This window comes from Lagenorhynchus albirostris, chromosome 19 (assembly GCF_949774975.1).
Source record: "Lagenorhynchus albirostris chromosome 19, mLagAlb1.1, whole genome shotgun sequence".
NCBI classification, from domain to species: domain Eukaryota; kingdom Metazoa; phylum Chordata; class Mammalia; order Artiodactyla; family Delphinidae; genus Lagenorhynchus; species Lagenorhynchus albirostris.
In genome coordinates, this window is record NC_083113.1 from 18,646,972 (window position 1) to 18,673,732 (window position 26,761).

Genomic DNA, 26,761 nt, shown 5'->3' on the forward strand with positions numbered 1-26,761 from the left:
GCCCTCCCTCCGCGACGGACAGCGCTGCCAGCCAATCGCAGGCGGCCTGGCCGCGGGAGGCGGGCACGTGGCGGAGGCGTAGCCCACTGAGCGGTGGGGCGGGCGAGGCGGGAGCGACGGACTGGGGTTCCCCGGCCTATTGCGCTGGGCGGCACCCCAGCGGTAGGCGACCCGCTGCGAGAAAGGTTCTGTGAAAGTTGGAGGCATTGGAGAACCGTAGCCTCGTGAAGGCAACACCTGTCTTTGGAAAACACAATTTGCTGAGGTGATGTTTTGAACCATCGATTTCTGTTTTGGTTTCACCAAGACCTCGGGGAGCCCCGCCTCAGAGTCGCTGCCGGGGACATTTTCCCGGAACGGCCCACCAGACTCGCCTCCCGGGACGCGGGGCGCCCGACGGTCGCTTCACTGCCGACGGCCCGCGCCCCTCGGAGGGAGCCTGGAGAGAAGTCCTGGACCTCACGGCTCTTGAAGGCAGCTGCAAACTTGTTGAAAGACGAAGGGTGCAAAATTTTCCCAGCGTAGGATTAGTGTTGATGTCACTGGTGCTGACTGTGGTTACGGAGAAATGAATTTACACGATCAATTCCCTTGTGCTATCCTCCAGGTGAACAGATTGAGAGACGTGAACTCAAAAAAAAATGGATGGCAAACCAGCCTTATTTATCTAAGACGATTCACAGGAGGATCTGAAAGCGTATTACAACTGGGAAGCAGCGCGCTGGGTGGAGGCAGACAGGTTTGATTGCTTCCTTTTTAGCAATTCTTATCGTCTAAAAACTGGAGTCTTTGAAAGAGGAAAGGTTTCTTCATCACCCAGGCCATGGCATCACCTCTCCGCATAAGACGGTTTCGAGGAATCAGTAAAGAGGTGATAAAACATTTGCGAAAAAAATAAAGATATAAAAATTAAGAGGGCTGCAACTAAACGTGAACACTGAATACCACAGAAGCAGACTTGGTAGAATGACACAATATCATCAAAACCAGTACGTTTCTTTCACTTTGGCCCTTAGTGTTCTGAGTTGAAATTTCTTTGATCAAGATTTTAGCACTATTAAAACTGGATTCGATTTTGTTGCTCACAAAATTATAATTTTACACTCACCATGTCCTAATCACTTTAAAAATTATACAGAAAAAAAAAACACAACCATATAGAGATGTTCATTTATCCCCTGGTTTGCTAACCACTTTGCCAAGCTGCTCTGTGTCTGTCTGGGCAGGCCTTCTTCCACACTCAGCGGATTAGTCAATGCCAAGGAGACTAGAGTATTTATTTCCTCTTCAGCTGGTAGCTGGTAATTCTGTCTTCTCAGTTTACAAATATTTATTTGGTGCCAACTATATGCTAAGCTGTGGGGAATCAGCAACAAACAAGACAAGCAGTCCCTGTCCACATGGAGCTTACGCTTAGAGGCAGGGAGACAGACATTCAGTAACCGCACAATTTTCTAATTACCATTTTCACAGCTATTACAAGAAGGAAGTACAAGATGCTGCGAGAGATTATAAGAAGGAAATCAAACCTGGTCTGTGGGTTATGGAAAGATGAGCAGGATTTGCCTAGGTGGCACAGATGAAGTGGATGTGCCTTCAAGTTAGAGGGACTGTCTTATCTAAAGGTCTTGAGATGGGAGAAACACCTTTCTTTGGCTGAAGCACAGTGCCCCGGAGGAGACTGATGAGATGGACAGGGACTTGTGGCCTGAGAAGAGTTCAGATTCTTACCCTAAGAGAGATGGGAATCCTCTGAAAGACTTGCTCTCACCATAAGGAAATGAAGAGAGCCTGGTGGAGCTGTCTCTAGTTTGAGGAGATCCACCATGTTGTGTCTTGCAAGTCACAGGGACGCAAGTCACTATAATCAAAGAAAAATTTCCTGCATGGATCTCTGCCTCACTGATACCTGATATGTAGTCTGCAAATCCAAAGAATTTGTAAAGTAGTACATTAAAATCCCCTCCAAAGGACTTGAGAAGTAGGATCTCCTGCTAATTGAATAGGCTAGTTACCCGAGAGCTACTACAGTTAACTACTTAGTTACCTAACAGGTATGGACTCTAGTGTCAGGCTGTTCTGTTCACAGCTTCACCTCTTACTGGTGTGTGACCTCAGGCAAATTACTTAACCTCTCTGTCTTCTGCAAATGGGCAGAACAGTGTCTATCCAATAGAATTGTTGTGAGGATTAAGGAGTTGATAAAAGTGCTCTAGAACACTGCCCTACTGATACATGGCAGGAGCTCAAAAGTATTAGCTGTGATTACCATGATACTCATTCATGAATTATAAACAAATTATATCCATAGAATTGTAATAGACTAAAATACACTTCAAAACAAAGTCGTGCTGTGCTTAATATTGCTTTGATGATTCAGGCACTGAAATATTCACAATATTGAAGGTGATGTTGACTCGTTAGGGTATCTCAAAAGTCGTTTTTAGAATAATCCCCTTAGTTACCACATCTTATCATTTCACTTCTTTCCGCAGAGTGGAGAAAAAGTTTAGTAATTTGAAATCTCTTACTGTTTGAAAGCCAGATCAATAGACGTTTACTATGCATACTTAAGTATTTATCTTAAATGTGTCTTAAGTACTTAGGATAATACTTAAGTATCATAAATGTGTATTTGGAAAATTTCTGAAAAATTAATATACCAAATTTACCACCTTTGACAGATCTGGACTATAGCTATATAGCATTTTGAGAATTGAGATAATATCTGTCACAGGTTTGAGTCTCAGTAGATATGTTTTCTGGTATGTTAGCAATCACAGGACAGTGATTGGCCATCATTCTGCATTGGTTAGGGCTGTTTTGATAGGAAGTAACTGGAAACCATCCCCGAGTAGACTTAGCATAAAGAAGGATTTGGTCAAAGACTTTAGGGCATTATTCTTTCTTCACACGGCCACTAACAGCCTCAGTGTTCACAGCTTTGGTCACTAGAGAAAGGCCCACTCACCGTTTAAGTTCCTCTTACAAAAGTCCTAGGCAAGGACTCTGGGGTTGGTCCAGCTGGATCAAGTGCTCTTCCCTGGAATGGTCACATGGCCAGGACCAGGTCACGATGTACTAACATGGCAGCTGTGGATGGGATGGCAGAGGCACTTTCCAGAGGAAAAGGGAGTGCTGAGCAGACGAATCCATCAATATCCACTTCAAACACCAGCTCACACCGTGGTCACTCTGACAGAGCCTTAATCACTCTGGTTATCTGATCTGTCCTTTCCTGTATCATATGATTCTCCATCCTTGAGGGCAAAATTTAAACCTCCAATTTTACCTTTGGAAGCACTATTTAGAATCATAACAGCTAAGATGCTAAACAGTTGTCTTAGGACATCCCCAAATTTCATAAGCAGGTCCTGTGCGTGAAAGAGAAAAATCTGACATAGTTTAAACTTGAACGGGTGGCAAATAGGGTGAATGTCCATTATAAAGCACTTTTCCACGTGTCGGATTTCATTATTTTGTGAGTTAAGACATGTCACCTGTACATTTAAGGGTAGTACATGTCATCTGTGCACACAAGGATCGGTGTGTACTGTGGTGTGTACCTTGTGAGCACATGAAGTTAGGTACAGATTGCACACATGAGGAGAGCTGCATGCATCCGTGCTCATAAGAGTGGCGTGACATCTGTACATATCAGGAGAGGTAATCTGTATCATGTTGTGGGCCTAGGAGGGTCTTATTCTTATATCGTCACCCCACTGAATAAGCAATGATTACCTGTTACATATTGATTGTAATGCAAGTTATTCCAGTGCCTATGAAGCACAAAATTGAAGATAAACAGAGGGTTTTTTGGTTTGTCTATTTGTGACATATGTGATACCAGTCTCCATCATAGTGGTGTGATGGGTTTTGGAGACAGAACAAGGTGATGCTGGCTAGCATTTACCTAGCTAAACCTCTGTTCCCCATCTGTAGAGAGGGTTAACAGTAAATTCCTCATAGAATTGTTATGAGGATCAAGTAAACTGACATGAAAAGAAGCTGACATAGTGCCTGGCACATAGCAGGTACAAAATAATCTGTCCATCCAAAAAGAATTTGCTACCTAGGACTCTGTTCTTGGTTTCTAATAACATTCTCCAGTAATAGCACCTGGGCTCCTTGGAGAAATGGCTGATTCTAGGATTGACGCAGGAAATACACAAGATGAACCTGGAGCATCTTGCAATGCCAGAAAGTAACGAACACTCAAAAAGTAAGACAATGAGGGTATGTGTCTTAGCTCAGGCTGCCATAACAAAGCATCATAGACTGGGTGGCTTAAACAACAGAGATTTCTTTCTCACGGTTCTGGAGGCTGGCAAGTCCAAGATCAAAGTGCCAACAAGGTAAATTTTATTCCAAGGCCTCTTCTCTTGGTATGTAGGCGGCCACCATCTCACTGTGTGCTCACGTGATCTTTGTGTGGGTGCTGGGAGAGAGAGAGACATGCTCTCCAGTGTCTCTTCTTATAAAGGCACTAATCCCATTATAAGAGGGTCCTCATGAGCTCATCTAACCCTAATTACTGCCCAAATGCCTATCTCTAAATACCAACATATTTGGGATTAGGGGGTCAACATATGCATGTGGCAGGGGAAGGGTAAGACACAAACATTCAGTCCAAAATAGCGTGTCAAAGGGGAACAGGAAGCAAATGGAAGAGCCCCTAATGCCCAAAGAGTCCTAATACCAATTTGAGTGGAAAACAACTAATGTAGTATTGAATTATAACCCAGAGTATAAAAGAAATACCCAAGAGTCCATGTTGAGGTAAATAAATAAATGTTGGAGAAGAGATGAGTCTCCCGTGCAGAAGAATTCCAAATAATTTATGTAGATGCTCTGCCCTCAGATGGGGGAGAATCATTCTTCACTCCTTATGTATGGGCTGCACATAGTGACTTCCTTCTGAAGAGCAGAGCATGAAAGGGAAAAATAAAGAGAAACTTTATAGTGGAGAAACCTGACAAACACTACCTCAGCCAGGTGAGCAAGGTCACCATCAATTAGACATAAGCCATGTTGCTATAATGAGATGAAAATGGCACTTGACCTCCCAAGAACTCACGGTAGCCTAACTATGAGAAAAACACCACACAAATTCCAATAGAAGGGCATTCTACAAAGTGTTATCTGACCAGCACACCTCAAAACTGTCAAGGTCATCGAAAACAAGGAAAGTCAGAGGAAGTCTGGAGAATCCTAAGGGGACGTGACAACCAAATGTAATGTGGTATCCTGGGTGGGATCCTAGAACAGAAAAAGGACATTGGGTAAAAACTAAGGAAATACAAATAAAGTAGGGACTTTATTGGATATTGTATCAAATTTATCAGTCCCCCTTCTAGAGTCCCCTCAGCCTTGGCCAGCACGTCTCCTAGTCTAAGAAACTTACCTGTTGGGGTAACCTTCACCTTCATTTCCATGACCTTTTAAGACTTTGGCTGCTGCTCTTGTCCATTTACCATCAAGACTGGCAGGGGATCAGTCACGCAAAGGAAACACTGGACAAATAAATCAGAAACTAATGATATTGGTTACCTATGAGGGGTGGATGGGACTGAGATAGAAAGAATGGGAGAGTAGGAAGCGGGTAGGAGGGATGAGGGAGCGAGTGATACCTCTGTGAATATACCTTTTTGTATATCTCTGACTCTGAGAACTGTGGTGAGATTTCACAAACCCCAGAAACAAATAGTTAACACTAACCAGGATGTGGGAGGAACCCAAAATGAAATGTTGTACAAACAGTAACCAATAACCTAACTGTACTACAAATGAACAACTGTGGCGAAGGGACTTCCTTGGTTGTCCAGTGGTTAAGACTCCATGCTCCCAATGCAGGGGGCCCGGGTTTGATCCCTGGTCAGGGAACTAGATCCCACGTGCATACTTCAACTAAGATCCCACATGCCGCAACTAAAGATCCCACACGCGGCAACGAAGATCCCGTGTGAGGCAACAAAGACCGGCGCAGCCAAATAAATAAATTAATATTAAGAAAGAAAGAAAGAAAGGACCTAACCTGAGTAGCTTCAGAACACAGTATTTTGATTGGATAGGCAAAATACAAAAAGAACTGTACACCGATGATATGCACTAGTTACTAAGTTTTTCAAAGGGGTATTGGTTAGAAATTCCGAAACTATTTTATGTATATGTTAGGACTGATCAATTAAGTAAATACATTTGGATAATGAGAACAGGTTTCTCACTTTGGAGAAAGGAGTTACAAATAAAAAAAGAGCAAGACTAGAATGAACCCTGTGGTGTTGGAATCAGAGGCTATCAGAATGAATTCATGATTTGTAGTATATTCATAGATTGATAGATATATAAATAAATACAGATGTGTGTGTAGGTGTGTGTGTGTGAGGATATATATGTTCTCTCTATGTGTTCTCTAGATTTTGTTCTCTAAAAGCAATGACACCCCAGTAGCAATGATCCTACCTAGAGACCAAATCATGGTTTCTAAATATCTTTCTTTAATGAGAAGAACTAGGGCTCATTGGAGAAGTGGTTGATTCCAGAGTTGGGCAGGGAAAAGACAAGAAGAATCTGGCATACCTTGTGGTTCCAGGAAGTAAAGAAATGCTAAAAAAAAAAAAAAAATGGTAGGAGTATATCAAAAGAACATATGTGTTAATTTGAAGAAGTTCCCAATGACCAAATCTGGTACAATTTGATTAACAAAATAAATAATAACAATAGATTATAATTCACAGAATAAAATAAATATCTATTACTTTATACTGATATAAATAATTAAACAAATAAATGGCAGAGAAGAAACAGCTCTTCCTTACCACAAAGCCCAATTAATAAATGTAGAAAGAATGGCTGAAACAGCAAGTCACCATTAGATAAGCACAGCAGTATAATTGTTGCAGGCACGAATCATCAATTAATGTTAAAACCAATGGGTGAAAGTATAATGAGAAACAAAATATCTGTATATTCTCAAAGTATCTTCTCACAAGATACTTACTAATTACAATGGGAAAAATAACTTCCATAAACCTGGAAGATACTACCAGAAACCTGGAAGATTACCACCAAGTAATCAAAGTTAACATCAGCAGGACTAAGACACATTGACCTCATGAACCCCTGTTATGAGGCACTGAGAAAGGCATTCCTGTGAAAATTTATAAATAACCTCAATCCAATCATGAGAAAATTTCAGATACAAATTGAAGGACTTTCTATGAAACAACTGACCAGTACTCTTCAAAAATGTCAAGGTCGTGGAAGACAAAGAAAAGCCGAGAAATTGTCCCAGGTTGGAGGAGACTAAGGAGACATGACAACCAAAGGCAACACAGGATGCTGCACTGGATTCTGGACCAGCAAAAGGACATTAGTGGGATAACTGGAGAAAATCTGATTGAGCCTATAGATTTGGTAATAGTATGTATTGTGTCAATGTTAATTTCCTAATTTTGACCAGTGTTCTATGGTCAGACCAGCATTTTTGCTGGGGTGTTGGGAGTGGAAGCAGCCATTGTGTAAAGAGACAGGCACTCCTCCCTCTGCCTGTGTTCTAGGCAGATACCAACGGTTATCATGGCCAGAGAGGAGCCAAAGGCCAGCAGGAGTTAAGGCTCCCCAAGTACACGAGACAGTAAGAAAAATTTCCCTGATTAGCACTCAAGCCCTGCCCCAAGGCTATCACAGAGGTTAGCAAGTTGCTCCCTTACAGGATAGAAACCTGCCACACGGAGTTTACATAAAATTGACTTCCAAATCAAAAAAGACAAAGAAAACAATTCATAGAGTTGAGCACGTAAATACTTGAAACTTTTGGATATAAAAATACACCATAAATAAAATTAGTAACAAATGAGAAACTGGAGAAATATTTGGAACATATAATAAATTTCCTTATCATACAAGTAACTCTTAAAAATCAATAATCAATATACAGGAATATTACTCAGCCATAAAAAGGAACGAAATTGGGTCATTTGTAGAGATGTCGACAGACTGAGAGAATGTCATTCAGAGTGAAGTAAGTCAGAAAGAAAAAAACAAATATCGTATATTAACGCATATATGTGGAATCTAGAAAAATGGTACAGATGAGCTGGTTTGCAAGGCAGAAACAGAGACACAGATGTAGAGAACTAATGTATGGACACCAAGGGGGAGAGCGGGGAGGCAGGGTGGTGGTGGTGGGATGAATTAGGAGATTGGGATGGACATATATACACTAACATGTATAAAATAGATAACTAATAAGAACCTGCTGTATAAAAAATAAATTAAATTAAATTAAAAAAATCAATAATCAAAAGATGAACACCACAATATAAAAAAGGGCAAGGGACATGGACAAGCATTTCACAAAAAACACTAATGGACTGAGACTTGAAAAATAAATTACCTTATTATCATCAAACAAATGCAATTAAATCAATAAGATAGCAAATTTTGTCTTTGATTATAAATCACCAAAAAGAATGTTAATAAATGATGTTAGCGAGAAGGTAAGGAAATTGGCACTTCACATATGGTCAGTGGGAAAGTAGTTTGGTAAAACCTTTCTGGAAGGCCACTTGGCAATTTGCAGTAAAAACCCTAGAAGTGTGTGGTGTACCCTTTGACATGGCCATTCCAATTTAGTCATTTATTCTAAGAAGATCATCATACATGCATGCAAAAATACAAGGAAGTATATTACATAATGTTTACAATAGCAGAGAAAGAGAGATTTCATCTAAATGTCCATTCAGATGAGCCCCAACGAGTGGTGACCCATTTCTCAAAATCAACAAGAAGGAATGAAGGTGATGTTTGGAAGAAAAGATATTCCTAACATAGGTAATTGCCTTAAAGTAACAGGATTATATCTGGGACTATTATTGGATTTTTTTTTGTCACCTTTCTTTCTTTTCTCTTCTTATCCCTTGAGGAACTAAATGCCTATTTGCATGGATTGCACTGTAATTGGACCATTAGGGCAGAGAACTCTATCCATCCCACCTGATCTCAGGTGTTGATTAAAAATGTACTCCTCCGGGCTGTCTGGTATTTGAACAAAACCAAGAATAATGACTTGTGTTCTTTCTTTCAAAAAGATATACACACAGCTTTGGAATATATATATATAATATATATATATTCTAAATGAATGTTCATTCATTAATGTATTCATGACTCTCAAGATTTTTATACTTCTAAGTTTAAAAATTGACTTACAAAGATCAGTCTTATTGGATCCATTCTTCTGTATAAATTAGACTGATACCAAATCTTACATAAGTGTTTCTTATTTTTAATGAGGATTTATACAGTGAAATACATATTAAAATGTATACATTTTAATGATGAGTTTTTTTATTAGAAAAAGTGTGAATAACTTTATAGTAGTAACAAAAGCTTATATTTAATAAAGCTCTTTTTATTTCTATAAAGCATATACTTGCATATATTATCTATAATTTGAATGTTGTAGGTTCAGAAACTTGTGAAAAAACAGAATTTGAATGTTGTAGGTTCAGAAACTTGTGAAAAAACAGAATTATAAATACTGTAGAAAATCATAAAAAAATCACTGATGTATGGAGGCAACACAAACGTCCATAAGTGGATGAATGGACAAACAAAAAGTGGTATATACATACAATGGAATACTAGACAGCCTCAAAACGGAAGGAAATACTCTAACATGCTACATGCATGAAACTTTATTTTAATTAAAAAAATTTTTTATACAATTTTTAAAGGTTACTTTCCACTTACAGTTACTACAAAATATTGGCTATATCCTCTGTGTTGTACAGTACATCCTTGAGCCTATCTTACATCCAAAAGTTTGTACCTCCTATTCTCCCACCCCTACATTGCCCCTCCCCCCTCCCCCCTGGTAACCACTAGTTTGTTCTCTATATCTGTGAGTCTGCTTCTGTTTTGTTATATTCACTAGTTTTTTATATTTTTTAGATTCCACATAAGTGATATCATGCAGTATTTGTCTTTCTCTGTCTGACTTATTTCACTTAGGATAATGCCCTCCAAGTTCATCCATGTTGCTGCAAATGGCAAAACTTCCTTTTTTTAATGGCTGAGTAGAATTCCATTGTGTGTGTGTGTGTGTGTATATATATATATATATATATATATATATATATATATATATATATGTATATATACCACAGCTTCTTTATCCATTCATCTGTCGATGGACACTTAGGGTGCTTCCATGTCCTGGCTATTGTAAATAGAGCTGCAATGAACATTGTGGTACATGACTTTTTTTGAATTATGGTTCTCTCAGGGTATATGCCCAGTAGTGGGATTGCTGTGTCATACAGTAATTCTATTTTTAGTTTTTTAAGGAACCTCCATACTCTTCTCCATAGTGGCTGTATCAATTTACATTCCCACCAACAGTGCAAGAGGGTTCCCTTTTCTCCACACCCTCTCCAGCATTTATTGTTTGTAGATTTTTTGATGATGGCCATTCTGACTGGTGTGAGGTGATACATCATTGTAGTTTTAATTTGCATTTCTCTAATGATTAATGATGTTGAGCATCCTTTCATGTGTTTGTTAGCAATCTGTATATCTTCTTTGGAGAAATGTCTATTTAGGTCTTCTGCCTGGTTTTGGATTGGGTTGTTTGTTTTTTTGATATTGAGCTGCATGAGCTGCTTGTAAAATTTGGAGATTAATCGTTTGTCAGTTGCTTCATTTGCAAATATTTTCTCCCATTGAGGGTTGTCTTTTTGTCTTGTTTATGGTTTCCTTTGCTGTGCAAAAGTTTTTAAGTTTCATTAGATCCCATTTGTTTATTTTTATTTCCATTTCTCTAGGAGGTGGGTCAAAAAGGATTTTGCTGTGAATTATATCATAGAGTGTTCTGCCTATGTTTTCCTCTAAGAGTTTTATAGTGTCTGGCCTTACATTTAAGTCTTTAATTCATTTTCAGTTTATTTTTGTGTATGTTGCTAAGGAGTGTTCTAATTTCATTCTTTTACATGTAGCTGTCTGGTTTTCCCAGCACCACTTATTGAAGAGGCTGTCTTTTCTCCATTGTATATTCTTGCCTCCTTTATCAAAAATAAGGTGACCATATGTGTGTGGATTTATCTCTGGGCTTTCTATCCTATTCCATTGATCTATTTTTTTGTTTTTGTGCCAGTACCATACTGTCTTGATTACTGTAGCTTTGTAGTATAGTCTGAAGTCTGGGAACCTGATTCCTCCAGCTACATTTTTCTTTCCCAAGATTGCTTTGGCTATTCAGGGTCTTTTGTGTTTCCATACAAGTTGTGAAATTTTTCATTCTAGTTCTGTGGAAAATGCCATTGGTAGTTTGATAGGGATTACACTGAATTTGTAGATTGCTTTGGGTCATATAGTCATTTTCACAATGTTGATTCTTCCTATCTAAGAACATGGTATATCTCTCTATCTATTTGTATCATCTTTAATTTCTTTCATCAGTGTCCTATAGTTTACTGCATACAGGTCTTTTGTCTCCTTAGGTAGGTTTATTCCTAGGTATTTTATTCTTTTTGTTGCTCTGGTAAATGGGAGTGTTTCCCTAATTTCTCTTTCAGCTTTTTCATCATTAATATATAGGAATGCAAGAGATTCCTGTGAGTTAATTTTGTATCTTGCTACTTTACCAAATTCATTGATTAGCTCTAGTCGTTTTCTGGTAGCGTCTTTAGGATTCTCTATGTATAGTATCATGTCATCTGCAAACAGTGACAGCTTTACTTCTTCTTTTCCAATTTGGATTCCTTTTATTTCTTTTCTTCTCTGATCGCTGTGGCTAAAACTTCCAAAACTAAGTTGAATAATAGTGGTGAGAGTGGACAGCCTTGTCTTGTTCCTGATCTTGGTGGAAATGGTTTCAGTTTTTCACCATTGAGAACAATGTTGGCTGTGGGCTTGTCATATATGGCCTTTATTGTGTTGAGGTAAGTTCCCTCTATGCCTACTTTCTGGAGGGTTTTTATCATAAATCGGTGTTGAATTTTGTCAAAAGCTTTTCCTGCATCTATTGAGATGATCATATGGTTTTTATCCTTCAGTTTGTTAATATGGTTTATCACGTTGATTGATTTGTGTATATTGAAGAATCCTTGCATTCCTGGGATAAACCCCACTTGATCATGGTGTATGATCCCTTTATTGTGCTGTTGGATTCTGCTTGCTAGTATTTTGTTGAGGATTTTTGCATCTATGTTCATCAGTGATATTGGCCTGTACTTTCCTTTCTTTGTGACATCTTTGTCTGGTTTTGGTATCAGGGTGATGGTGGCCTCATAGAATGAGTTTGGGAGTGCTCCTCCCTCTGCTATATTTTGGAAGAGTTTGAGAAGGACAGGTGTTAGCTCTTCTCTAAATGTTTGTTAGAATTCGCCTTGAAGCCATCTGGTCCTGGGCTGTTGTTTTTTGGAAGATTTTTGATCACAGTCTCAATTTCAGTGCTTGTGATTGGTCTGCTTATATTTTCTATTTCTTCCTGGTTCAGTCTTGGAAGGTTGTGCTTTTCTAAGAATTTGTCCATTTCTTCCAGGTTGTCCATTTTATTGGCATATAGTTGCTTGTAGTAATCTCTCATGATCCTTTTTATTTCTGCAGCGTCAGTTGTTACTTCTCCTTTTTCATTTCTAATTCTATTGATTTGAGTCTTCTCCCTTTTTTTCTTGATGAATCTGGCTAATGGTTTATCAATTTTGTTTATCTTCTCAAAGAACCAGCGTTTAGTTTTATTGATCTTTGCTATTGTTTCCTTCATTTCTTTTTCATTTATTTCTGATTTGATTTTTATGATTTCTTTCCTTCTGCTAACTTTAGGGTTTTTTTGTTCTTCTTTCTCTAATTGCTTTAGGTATAAGTTTAGATGGTTTATTTGAGTTGTTTCTTGTTTCTTGAGGTAGGATTGTATTGCTATAAACTTCCCTCTTAGAACTGCTTTTGCTGCAACCCATAGGTTTTGGGTCATCGTGTTTTCATTGTCATTTGTTTCTAGATATTTGTTGATGTCCTCTTTGATTTCTTCAGTGATCTTTTGGTTATTAAGTAGTGTATTTTTTAGCCTCCATGTGTTTGTATTTTTTACAGATATTTTTTGTGTAATTGATGTCTAGTCTCATAACGTTGTTGTCAGAAAATATACTTGATACAATTTCAATTTTCTTAAATTTACCAAGGCTTGATTTATGACCCAAGAAATGATCTATCCTGGAGAATGTTACAGGGGCACTTTAGAAGAAAGTGTATTCTGTTGTTTTTGGATGGAATGTCCTATAAATATCAATTAAGTCCGTCTTGTTGAATGTATCATTTATAGCTTGTGTTTCCTTATTTATTTTCATTTTAGATGATCTGTCCATTGGTGAAAGTGGGGTGTTATTAAAGTCCCCTACTATGATTGTGTTGCTGTCGATTTCCCCTTTTATGGCTGTTAGCATTTGCCTCACGTATTGAGGCAATGCTCCTATGTTGGGTGCGTAAATATTTACAATTGTTATATCTTCTTCTTGGATTGATCCCTTGATCATTATGTCGTGTTCTTCTTTGTCTCTTGTAATAGTCTTTATTTTAAAGTCTATTTTGTCTGATATGAGAATTGCTACTCCAGCTTTCTTTTAATTTCCATTTGCATGGAATATTCTTTTCCATCCCCTCACTTTCAGTCTGTATGTGTCCCTAGGTCTGAAGTGGGTGTCTTGCACACAGCATATATACGGGTCTTGTTTTTGTATCCATTCAGCCATTCTATGTCTTTTGTTTGGAGCATTTAATCCATTTACATTTAAGGTAATTATTGATATGTATGTTCCTAATACCATTTTCTTAATAGTTTTGGGTTTGTTATTGTAGGTCTTTTTCTCCTCTTGTGTTTCCTGCCTATAGAAGTTCCTTTAGCATTTGTTGTAAAGCTGGTTTGGTGGTGCTGAATTCTCTTAGCTTTTGCTTGTCTGTAAAGGTTTTAATTTCTCTGTCGAATCTGAATGAGATCCTTGCAGGGTAGAGTAATGTTGGTTGTAGGTTTTTCCCTTTCATCACTTTAAATATGTCCTGCCACTCCCTTCTGGCTTGCAGAGTTTCTGCTGAAAGATCAGCTGTTAACCTTATGGGGATTCCCTTGTCTGTTATTTGTTGTTTTCCCCTTGCTGCTTTTAATATTTTTTCTTTGTATTTAATTTTTGATAGTTTGATTAATATGTGTCTTGGCACGTTTCTCCTTGGATTTATCCTGTATGGGACTCTCTATGCTTCCTGGACTTGATTAACTATTTCCTTTCCCGTATTAGGGAAGCTTTTAACTATAATCTCTTCAAATATTTTCTCAGTCCCTTTCTTTTTCTCTTCTTCTTCTGGGACCCCTATAATTCTAATGTTGGTGCATTTAATGTTGTTCCAGAGGTCTCTGAGACTGTCCTCAATTCTTTTCATTCTTTTTTCTTTATTCTGCTCTGCAGTAGTTATTACCACTATTTTATCTTCCAGGTCACTTATCCGTTCTTCTGCCTCAGTTATTCTGCTATTGATTCCTTCTAGAGAATTTTTAATTTCATTTATTGTGTTGTTCATCATTGTTTGTTTGCCCTTTAGTTCTTCTAGGTCCTTTTTAAACGTTTCTTGTATTTTCTCCATTCTATTTCCTAGATTTTGGATCATCTTTACTATCATTATTCTGAATTCTTTTTGAGGTAGACTGACTATTTCCTCTTCATTTATTTGGTCTGGTAGGTTTTTACCTTGCTCCTTCATCTGCTGTGTGTTTCTCCGTCTTCTCATTTTGCTTAACTTACTGTGTTTGGGGTCTCCTCTTCACAGCCGGCAGGTTCGTAGTTCCTGTTGTTTTTGGTGTCTGCCCCCAGTGGCTAAGGTTGGTTCAGTGGGTTGGGTAGGCTTCCTGGTGGAGGGGACTGGTGCCTGTGTTCTGGTGGATGAGGCTGGGTCTTGTCTTTCTGGTGGACAGGGCCACAACCATTGGTGTGTCTGTGGTGTCTGTGACCTTATTATGATTTTAGGCAGCATCTGTGCTAATGGGTGAGGTTGTGTTCCTGTCTTGCTAGTTGTTTGGCATAGGGTGTCAGCACTGTAGCTTGCTGGTCATTGAGTGGAGCTGAGTCTTAGCATTGAGATGAAGATCTCTGGGAGAGCTTTCGCTGTTTGATATTATGTGGAGCTGGCAGGTCTCTGGTGGACCAATGTCCTGAACTCAGCTCTCCCACCTTAGAGGCACAGGCCTGACACCCGGCAGGAGCACCAAGACCCTGTCAGCCACACGGCTCAGAATAAAAGGGAGAAAAAAAAAGAAAGAAAGAAAAATAAATAAAACAAAATAAAGTTATTAAAGTAAAAAATAATTATTAAAAATAAAAAAAATTAAAAAGTAATAATAAAAGGAAAAGAAAGAAGAGAGCAACCAAACCAAAAAACAAATCCATCAATGATAACAAGCACTAAAATCTATACTAAAAAAAGAAACAAAAAAACAATGGACAGACAGAACCCTAGGACAAATTGTAAAAGCAAAGCTATACAGACAAAATCATGCAAAGAGGCATACACATACACACTCACAAAAAGAGAAAAAGGAAAAAAATATATATATCGTTGCTCCCAAAGTCCACCGCCTCAATTTTGGGATGATTCATTGTCTATTCATGTATTCCACAGATGCAGGGTACATCAAGTTGTTTGTGGAGATTTAATCTGCTGCTCCTAAGGCTACTGGGAGAGATTTCCCTTTCTCTTCTTTGTTCTCACAGGTCCTGGGCTTCCGCTTTGGATTTGACTCCATCTCTGTGTGTAGGTCGCCTGAGGCCATCTTCCCCCCCACCCCGCCCCCCGCCAGACAGGATGGGGTTAAAGTAGCAGCTAATTAGGGGGCTCTGGCTCACTCAGGCTGGGGGGGGGGCGGGGAGGGAGGGGTACAGAATGTGGGGCGAGACTGTGGTGGCAGAGGCCGGCATGACATTGCAACAGCCTGAGGCGCACCGTGTGTTCTCCTGGGCAAGTTGTCCCTGGATCACGGGACCCTGGGAGTGGGGGCTGCACAGGCTCCCGGGAGGGGCGGTGTGGATAGTGACCTGTGCTTGCACACAGGCTTCTTGGTGGCTGCAGCAGCAGCCTTAGCATTTCATGCCCGTCTCTGGGGTCCGCGCTGATAGCCGTGGCTTGCGCCCATCTCTGGAGCTCGTTTAGGTGGTGCTCTGAATCCCCTCTCCTCGCGCACCCGGAAACAATGGTCTCTTGCCTCTTAGGCAGGTCCAGACTTTTTCCCAGACTCCCTCCCAGCTAGCTGTGGTGCACTAGCCCCCTTCAGGCTGTGTTCACGCAGCCAAACCCAGTCCTCTCCCTGGGATCTGACCTCCGAAGCCCAAGCCTCAGCTCCCAGCCCCCACCCATCCCAGCCAGAGGGTGAGCAGACAAGCCTCTTGGGCTGGTGAATGCTGGTCAGCACAGATCTTCTGTGTGGAATCTCTCTGCTTTGCCGTCTGCAGCTCTGTTGCTGCGCTCTCCTCCATGGCTCTGAAGCTCCCGCCGCCAACCGCACCCCCCCCCCCCACCCCGTCTCCGCCAGTAAAGGCGTTTCCTAGTGTGTGGAAACTTTTCCTCCTTCACAGCTCCCTCCCAGAGGCACAGGTCCTGTCCCTATTCTTTTGTCTCTGTTTTTTCTTTTTTCTTCTGCCCTACGCAGGTACTTGGGGAGTTTCTTGCCTTTTGGGAGGTCTGAGGTCTTCTACCAGCATTCAGTAGGTGTTCTGTAGGAGTTGTTCCACATGTAGATGTATTTCTGATGTATTTGTGGGGAGGAAGGTGATCTCCATGACTTACTCTTCCACCATCTTGAAGCTCCCAAACCTTCTGCCTATTTTTAAGTTGGGTTTTTTGTTTTTGATGTTGAGTTGTATGAGCTGTTTCTGTTTATATATACTGGATGTTAATCCCTTATCAGTCATATCATTTGCAAACATTTTCTCTCATTCAGTAGGTTTCTTTTCATTCTGTCAGTGGTTTCCTTTGCTGTGCAAAAACTTTTAAGTTTAATTAGATCTCATTTGTTTATTTTTGCTTTTATTTCCTTTACTTTAGGAGACAGATCCAAAAAAGCATTGCTTCAATTTATGTCAAAGAGTGTTCTGCCTAAGTTTTCCTCTAGGGGTTTTATAGTATCTGGTCTTACATTCAGGTCTTTAAGCCATTTTGAGTTTATTTTTGTGTATGTTCTTAGAACATGTTCTAATTTCATTCTTTTACATGTAGCTTTTCAGTTTTCCCAGCACCACTTATTGAAGAGACTGTCGTTTCTCCTTTATATAATCTTGCCTCTTTTGTTGTAGATTAATTGACCATAAGTGTGTGGGTTTATTTCTGGGCTTTCTATCCTGTTCCATTGATCAATGTGTTTTTGTGCCAGCACCATACTGTTTTGCTTACTGTAGCTTTGTAGCATAGTCTGAGGTCAGGGAGTATGATTCCTCCATCTCTGGTCTTCTTTCTGAAGATTGTTTTGGCTATTTGGGGTCTTTTGTGTTTCCATACAAATTTTAAAATTACTTGTTTTAGTTCTGTGAAAAATGCCATTGGTATTTTGATAGGGATTGCATTCAGTCTGTAGATTGCCTTGGGTAGTATGGTCATATTAACAATATTGATTCTTCCAATCCAAGAACATGTTATATCTTTCCATCTGTTTGTGTCATCTTCAATTTCTTTCATCAGTGTCTTATAGTTTTCAGAGTACACATCTTTTGCCTCTTTAAATAAGTTTATTCCTAGATATTTTATTCTTTTTGATGTGATGGTGAATGGAATTGTTTCCTTAATTTCTTTCTGCTATTTCATTGTTAGTGTATAGAAATGCAACAGATTTCTGTATGTTAATTTTGTATCCTGCAACTTTACCAAATTCACTGATGACCTCTAGTAGTTTTCTGGTGGCATCTTTAGGAATTTCTATGTATAGTATCATGACATCTGCAAACAGTGACAGTTTTACTTCTTCCTTTGCAATTTGGATTCCTTTTATTTCTTTTTCTTCTCTGATTGCTGTGGCTAGGACTTCCAAAACCATGTTGAATAAAAGTGGTGAGAGTGGGCATCCTGCTCTTGAGGTAATGTTTCCAGCCTTTCACCATTGAGTATGATGTTAGCTATGGGTTTGTCATATATGGCCTTTTTTATGTTGAGGTATGTTTCCTCTATGCCCACTTTCTGAAGAGTTTTTTTTTTAATCATAAATGGATGTTGAATTTTATCAAGTTTTTTCTGCATCTATTGATGTGATCATATGTTTTTTATTCTTCAATTTGTTAATGTGGTGTATCACACTGATTGATTTGCAGATATTGAAAAAGTCTTGCATCCTGGGATAAATGCCACTTGATCATGGTATATGAACCTTTTAATGTATTTTGGATTTGGTTTGCTAGTATTTTGTTGAGGATTTTTACATCTATGTTCATCAGTGATATTGGCCTATAATTTTCTTTTTTTGTGATATCTTTGTCTCATTTTGGTATCAGGGTGATGGTGGCCTCATAGAATGAGTTCAGAAGTGTTCCCTCCTCATACATGTATAAACCCTGAAGACATTAGGCTAAGTGAAAATAGCCAGTCACAAAAGGACAAATACTATACAATCCCATTATATGAGGTATCTAAAGTAGCCAGATTCGTAGATATGGGAAGTAGAAGGGTGGTTACCAGGAGCTGGGGGTAAGAGGCAAAGAGGAACTGTTGTTTGATGGGTATAGAGTTCCAGTTCTGCAAGAGAAAACATTCCAGAGATCTGTTTCACAACAATATAAATATACTTAACACTACTGAACTGTACACTTAAACATGGTTAAGAGGGTACATTTTATGATATGTGTTTTTTTACCATAATATAAACAAACAAACAGCCATCTTTACTTTAAAAAAAAAACAGATGATGCTGAACTCTCAAGCTAATAGAGGAGCTATTTATTCATTCATTTCAATATCTATAGTCCATGTGCTATGTGCTAGGCACTTTACCTAATGTTGGGGCTAGATGATGATTAAGAAATGATCCCTGCTCTCAAGAGCTTTCAGCCTAGTTGGAGACAGAGAAAAATAAACAGTGTGATATGGGCTCCACATAATAGGGATAAGTACCAGGTGCTAGGGAAACACCAAGAAGGGGCGCTTCCTCTGGTCTTGGAGTGGTGGTCAGGAAAGCCTTCCCATCTTCATGCTGGAGTAATGAAGGTAAGTATGCATTAGCCACACAAAGGTTCAGAAGGAAAGACCAGGTGAAGCCACAGTGAGGAAGTCAGGGACAGTGAGAAACATGGTGTGACCAGAGTTTAGGGCTGGAGAGGGCCGAGGAGACGGAAAATGGAGGCCTCCTCAAAGAGTTTGGATCTTTTCTTGAGATCAATAAGAAGTCATGAAAGCTTTCTAAGGAGGGGAATCGTGTGTTCAAATTGGCATCTTAAAAGGATTATTCTGGCTGCTACAGTGAGAAACAGATTGAAGGAGAACAAGACCAGAGGCAGAAATATGAGCAAAGATTAAACAATAAGGAAGTGACAGGTGACCTTTGAGTAGAATGAGGAATGAGTGGGAGGAGAAGAAATGATGAGTTTACACAACTTGTTCTAGAAATGCGGTTTTGAACAAGAGGAGATAGTACGACAGCTGCAAGGAAATCTGAAGTGAAAGAGTGTGTGTGTGTGTGTGTGTGTGTGTGTGTGTGTGTGTGTGTGTTAGGGTGAGAGGGATAGGCATGTTGAAACACAGGGCAGAAAGGAGCTATTCCCTAAGGGGATGGGAGGGGATGGGACCAGATCTCACTTAACAGAGCTTGGGAGGAAGAGGGCAGGACTCTCTCTCTCCATTTTAATACCCCATATTATGGTTTGTTTTTATTTTGTAACAAAGAAGGGAAGTACATCCTGGAGGAGTAAATGGAGGAGGGATGGTTTAAGTGTAAAATTGAAGCTAAGAAGAACAGGACAGAGAATTGATTCTGGAAAAATGAGACTTCAGAGCAGCATGGGGCCCAGTAGAAGCTGAAGATCGTAATTCTGTTCAGTGTGTTTTATGTTTGTTTCTATGGAGCACAGCACCAAAGATGTTTCTCTAGAACCTTATCTGGGTGCTCTGCCTGATTTCAGCCTGTGCATCTAGACTCAGAAGACCTTAAAGGGTGCCCTCTGAATTCACTACAGGTTTGGGAAAAAATACTGAAGAGATAGATACTTGTCTTACCAGAAATCAAAATAGACTATTAATTTATAGCTATTAAAACAATGTGATATTGGCCCAAGATTAGACAAAGAACCCCAAAGCTGAGACAGAAATTTAGGAGATGAAAAAGGTGGCCCTTTAAATTACTGGGAAAAGAAAGGATCAGTCAACAAATAGGAAAGTGACAGGGGCTATTTGTTAGATGCCTACCACACACTATACATGAAAGGAAGTTCTGGATGAATTGAGGGTCTAAAAAAAAAAATATATATATATATATACACACCTTTCTAAATCATTGGAGGAAAATATTTTTTATGAGCCTGGATTGCAGAAGTTTTCCTAAATAATTCATGAGACCTAGAATCCAAAGAAGAAAATATCAACAGATTTGATGACATACAAATTAAAAAACTAAAAAAAACCTCCAAAAAACCCTGTGTAATAAAAAAAAAGGAAGAAAAGAAAAAAGAAAAAGTTTAAACTAAAAGTTTAAAAGATAAGGTACAAACTAGGGGGAAATATTTGTAACTATATAATATACACAGGGTTAATATATGAGTTTCCACAACTCTAATCTACTGCTCTACATTTGTCACATTTATCATATATTGTGTCCACATGTGTGCTGATTTATTTCCAGACTCTCTGTTCTGTTCCATTAGTCTGTTTGTCTGCCCTTGTGCTAATATCACACTGTCATATTAGGGTAAAATGATAAGTTTTTACATCTAGTAATATAAATTCTCCAAAATCATTCTTCAAAATACAAAGTGAAAAATTGGTGATAATGTTATTTTTCTTAAATTTGATGGGTACATACTCTGATATTTGTTATATCAATAGTTATTTATAACTCATATTTTACAAATATTAATTTGTAGCTGCTTAATACTCAATAACCCTATAGCAGAAAAAAACCTTTTATGTGCTTACTATAGTAACAGCATTAAATTTTATAGAGTTAAAAGTTAAAAACAAAAGGTGAAAATGTACAAAACCACATTTTCAGTGGGATAGTTTAATATACCTTTATTCTTTGACAGGCCAAGGAAAAATGCATGGAATTGAAGGGACCCCCATGGTGAAATAGCAGACAAAAACTCCAAAACAGCTATTATAAATATGTTCAAAGAATGAAAAGAAGCCATACGTAAAGAATTAAAGGAAAGGATAACATTGTCTCATCAAATAGAGAACATCAAAAACAGATAAAATTACTTAAACAGCAACAGAGAAATTCTGGAGCTGAAAAGTAAAATAATTAAAATAAAAACTTCACTAGAGAGGCTCAACAAAAGATTTCCACTGGCAGAAATAAAATCAGTGAAATTGAAGATAGGTCAGTATTGATTATCCTATCAGAAGTACAGAGTAAAAAATAAAACAAAATAAAGAAGAAAAACTAACAGAGCCTCAGAAAAATGTGACACACTATTATATGTGTGTGTATGCCAAGAAGCTTAACCAACTCCAAGTATGATAAAGAAAGAGATTCACACTCACACATATCATAGTTAAAATGTTTTAAGACAAAGATAAAATCATGAAAGCAGCAAAAGAAAACAACTCATCACACACAGACTCCCTAGTAAGATTAACAGCAGACTTTTCATAAGAAACAATGGAGAGCAGAAGGCACTGAGATGATATATTCAAAGTGCTGACAGTAAAATATTGTCAAACACGAATCTTATACCCAGTAAAATTATCTCTAAAAAAATGAAGACAAAAGAAAGACATTCCCAGATAAACAAAACCTGAGAGAATTTATTGATAGCACGCTTGTATGACAAGAAATATTCAGGCAGAGAGCAAGTGACCCCAGACAGTAATTTGAATACACAAACACACACACACACTCAGAGAGTGCTGGTAAAGGTAATTATGTAGTAATTTCAAAACAATACATAATTGTATATTTCTTCTCCTGTGTTCCCTAAACTGAATTATAAAACAATGTGAATATAATTGTATTGTTGGGTTTATAACATACAGACATACAATATATTTGACAATAACATTACCTAGAAGGAAGGTGGTAGCAAAGTATACTGGGGTAAGGCAACATACAAGGTGACAACCCAAATCTGTAGTAATAAATGAATAGAAAAGAAAGGGTAAGAAGGTAATATAACAGCTCTATAAATATATACTTGCTTACCTTTCTTCTCTGTTCCTTTAAAATATATGATACTACATAAAGTTAATTATAATAATGTATTGTTGGGTTTTAACATATAAAGTATAAAAAATTAATAATCATAAACCTCAATTAAATAGTGTCGATAGACCAGAAGGGGGAGCTCTCATGCCCTGTGACAATAGCAGAGCCCAACAGGAAGGACAAAGACTCCTCTTCTTTCCTGGCAAGGACTCAGCCAATGAAGAGGCATGGACTCTCTGTTTACTAGAGCACTCCCAACTTCCTTTTCCCCTCTATAAAGATGTTCTTCTTTCCTTGCTGTGTGGGGACTTGCATGTGGCTTGCCATGGCTGCAGACCCCGAATTGCAATTCTCTGCTGATCTCAAATAAACTCATCTTTGCTGAAGAAATATCTAGCAGTCTATCTTAGGTCAAAAAAAGATATAACATTTATAACAATAATTGCATAAAGAGGAGATGGAGTGGAGCTTTTTAAGAGTAAGGTTTCTATATTTAACTAGAACTAAATCATTACAAATCTGAAGTTGATTTTGATAAATTAGGCTAAAATTAGATATGGTAATTTTTGTACAACTCTGTGAGTATACCAAAAAACACTGAATTGTATACCTTAAGTCAGTAAATTGTATGATATGTTAATTATACCTCAATAAATGTGTTATTTTAAAAAGACATGGAAGATCTGAATAATAACATATAACTCTGAACTAATAGATAAAATATATCAATTGGCCAAAGAACATGCATTCTTTCCAAATGCCCATGGAATATTCACACACACACACACACACACACACACACACACACACACACACACACACAAATTTACATTAGGCAATAAAAGAAATGTGAATATATTCCCCAAAAACAGAACTTCCAGTGTCCACAATGCAATAAAACTAAATGATAAATAAAAAGGATCAACACAATAATCAAACTTATAAATCAAAATCAAACAGTCTTTAAGAACCTTTTGGATGTAACATATCTTTGGATATAATAAAAATGGCAATTTCACTTATGCTTAGAAAATAATTATAGAAAAGTACATATTAAATTTTGAGAATATAGATCTAGTTACTCGGGAAAATTCACAGTTTTAAAGGCTTGTATTTTTGGAAAAGAATAAAGGGGCAATCATTCGGTTCTGAGAAGTAGAAGGGGGATTTCTTTATCTGAAATATGATATTTATGAAGTTGCTCAGGGAATCTGAAGTAATCATAACATGGAAATATGAATGGCCATGGTAAAAGGGTTGGCCATGGTTAAAATAAACCCTCATTTACACATCTCCTGACCCAACAAGGGAGCCATTTTGCCTTTCATGTTACCATTTTGAGGGGTCAGTGTCTTCTTGGCAATGGAATGGGATATACATACAACAGATCTACCACAAAGTGAAATTGAGAAAAAAACAAAGCGGCCAGATTTCAAACAGTCTGTGTAAGTCATATTGATTGTTTGTATCACAAGCAAAGCCATTGTCAGAGGTGGATGGGGCATGATTCAGACAGGTTAACAACTGAGGAAGGGAAATCAATGGATAAAGGATACCGACATGAAAGAGTGAGTTAAGGAGCAAAGGGAGGCTCTTGGGATAATTAATAAAGTCACCTTCTTTGTCCTCACACTGTGACAGTCTAAAGGGAAATCCACAGAGTGTCAGCACACATCATAAACAGAACCTCCCCCAGCACCACCTGACTCATTCTTTGTTCATTGTAAGAACTGTTCATGACTGCAATTATAACCCATTTTCTGAAATATAAAATAAAACTTTTTGTAATGCTTGTTTAATTTTCAAGGCAAAGCCCTAATCATATCTTTTCTTCCCTGTCATGTGAAATTTTGGCTCCTGTTTTAAATGGATTCACTACAATTCCCTTTTTTTTTGGTACTATTTTTCCTAGAATAATGAGCACCCACCCTCAGCCCCTGCCACACACACACACAAATTAATCTTTCACCAGCAATTGGTTCCTTAGCATGAATTTCTTTTTCTGGTGGCTGAAAAGGTGAAGGCAAAAAGCTGGGGGCATTTTGGAACTAGTGGAGCAGCTCAGAGATGGAGCTGGTGCTGGAAGAGTCCTCTTCGTCTGGGGCACACAATGCCAACTTCAGTTTTGTCTGGCATATAGGGCACCGGAAAACGGAAGATTAGCCCTAGACAAGTCACAGACCCTGCTGACAGAACTGCAGTAATTCTCAGACATTCAGGTCCAAACGCCGATTTCCCTTGAATCATCAATGAAAACTGTGCGGAAGTCCGTCTTTTGGCCTGCTCGGTCCAGCTTTGCTGTTAATACACCTTAGTTCAGCCACGCACCTCTCTCTTACCTCACACAGGGCGTCCTCCTCCGAAGAAACCAGCTTCTCTTGATCATAGCTGATACCTGTAGGAAACAGGGCAACAGTACCTGAGCCCCACAGGGATGCTCTCTTGCCTTTTAGAAACCACTTGAGTCACACATGAACGTTATCATTGAACTGGTCCCCAGGATTGGTGTCCAGGCTTTGGACTGACAAGCAGTCTTTTTTCCCTGGAGTGGTGAATTCCAAACTTCTGTGTGAAAGAAAACACGCATCTGATGGGGCACGTGGCATGTCATGGCCTGCTCTAGCACTTATTTTTGTATTTGCACGGTAGACCTACATACCACTACTCAACTGTGACTCTGATAAGACTTGTGGTATTTCTTTAAAACGTGGTGTAATACGTCTTTATATGGGGAAATAGAAAGGGTTTGGTCTCAGCAATGATTGACGTGTGGCTGCCACATTTGATCTTTTGCTTCACTACAGGTAACCTAAATAGCTTTTCCAAGAGAAGTTTCAGGGTCAAGTATTTTTTTCTTTTCTCCTATGTGTTAAAGTTTATCAGTGCGTGGAAAAGTAAAGTTTTTAGGTTAAATGCGAGAATGAATCATAAACTCTCTGTTCATTTTTGGATGTACACATGAGGCAGTAACTCAACTCCAAGTGAATGCCACTGGGCAAGGGTTATTGTCTCTAGTGGCCGAAGGTGACTGGCCCTCAGCTTCCTGTTGATCATAAACTGAAAGAAACTCACCACCCAGCCTTGGCGGGTTTGTTCATCCATGGATTTCTGAGCCACACCATCCCTGGGATCCTTCCCCCATGGCTCTTCCCAGCTGTGGGATTTTCTAATTTAATTTCTGGTACAAAGCTGCTAATGTGATTGGTTAACCTGACTTGTGTAGTTTCGCTTCAAGGAACTACCTCAGGATTTAAAATGTTTTACATCAGATATTGAATATTTAATGCATGACTAAATTGATGAGTCACTAATAAACACACATAACTTGATCTCCCTCTGGGACTGCACCGTCCCTTCTTGTAATTCACCCCGTACATATATCTGTCATGGGCCAAAAGGGTGTGTGCAATTATTTCAGTGTGGGAGAATCTCAGATGATTAGCTACAACCACAATGTTTTGAAGGTATGACTGTTGTGGGCACAGCCAGATAATTAATTAGATTTGAACAGTCTGTGGGCCAGTGTCTGTTCTTGAAATTAACTGAAGCCCTTCCAAAACGAAAAAAGGATTACTTATGTCCTTTAGAACATAAATCAAAAAGCTTTAAAATGTTTCAATAATTCTTAAAAATGTCAGTAATTGCCCTATTTCCCTATACTTAAAGGGATTTATTGAGTTATTTTCCCATGACAACTTTTAAATGAAAAACTCCGAGTTGAAAAGAAAAAGGAACTGGAATAATTGGCTTTGGTGAATTCAAGTTCCAGTTCTGCACCGTAACTATGGAAGAGAGTTTAAAGGGACAGGTGTGCTCTAAAAATATACTCTGTGAATTAGCCAGTCGCACTGTGGAAGATAATGAACAGTGCTGAGAGGTTCAGCATTCACCCAGTAAGTGGGTTATCCTAGGCTTAATTCTTTCATCGTTTCAGGACCAGGCATGGTGCTGTGGTTTTGCCGCTGAGATCTTGCCAGCGTTCTGAGCCAAAATACAGGGAAGCCTCTCCCTGCATCATCCCACAGAGCAAAACCAGCAGGACATCCAGTGCTCTGGCATCACCCTCCTCCACACCTCAGCCAAAGCCCCCTCTACCTGGATGGCCCGACGTCTCCCGTGACTCCACGACTCCTGGTGGCTTCTTGTGTGATTACTAAGCTTTAGGTAACTTCAGAGGAATGAAGAAAGCACAGAATTTCTCAACTTCATTAGGTAAGCATCAGACACTCTTCAGCCTGTGGAGAAAGCATCGGAGCAGGTAAACAACAATTTCCTAAAAGCAGATTTCACTTTCTGATTCAGTGATGATTGTCCCTAGAAAGTTTGTTTTTAGTGTTTTGGTTTTTTTTTTCATGAACTATATATCCATCAATGTGAAATGCA

At 38.7% G+C, this 26,761-nt stretch overlaps 1 long non-coding RNA gene across 1 annotated transcript; it reads left to right on the forward strand.

Annotated features, from left to right (window-relative positions):
- The first annotated feature begins 103 nt into the window (after positions 1–103).
- On the forward strand, positions 104–26,582 carry LOC132510025 (uncharacterized). The gene is made up of 3 exons (XR_009537215.1): positions 104–265; positions 608–739; positions 26,313–26,582. It is a non-coding gene; the product is annotated as an uncharacterized LOC132510025 (long non-coding RNA).
- The last annotated feature ends 179 nt before the right edge of the window (positions 26,583–26,761 follow it).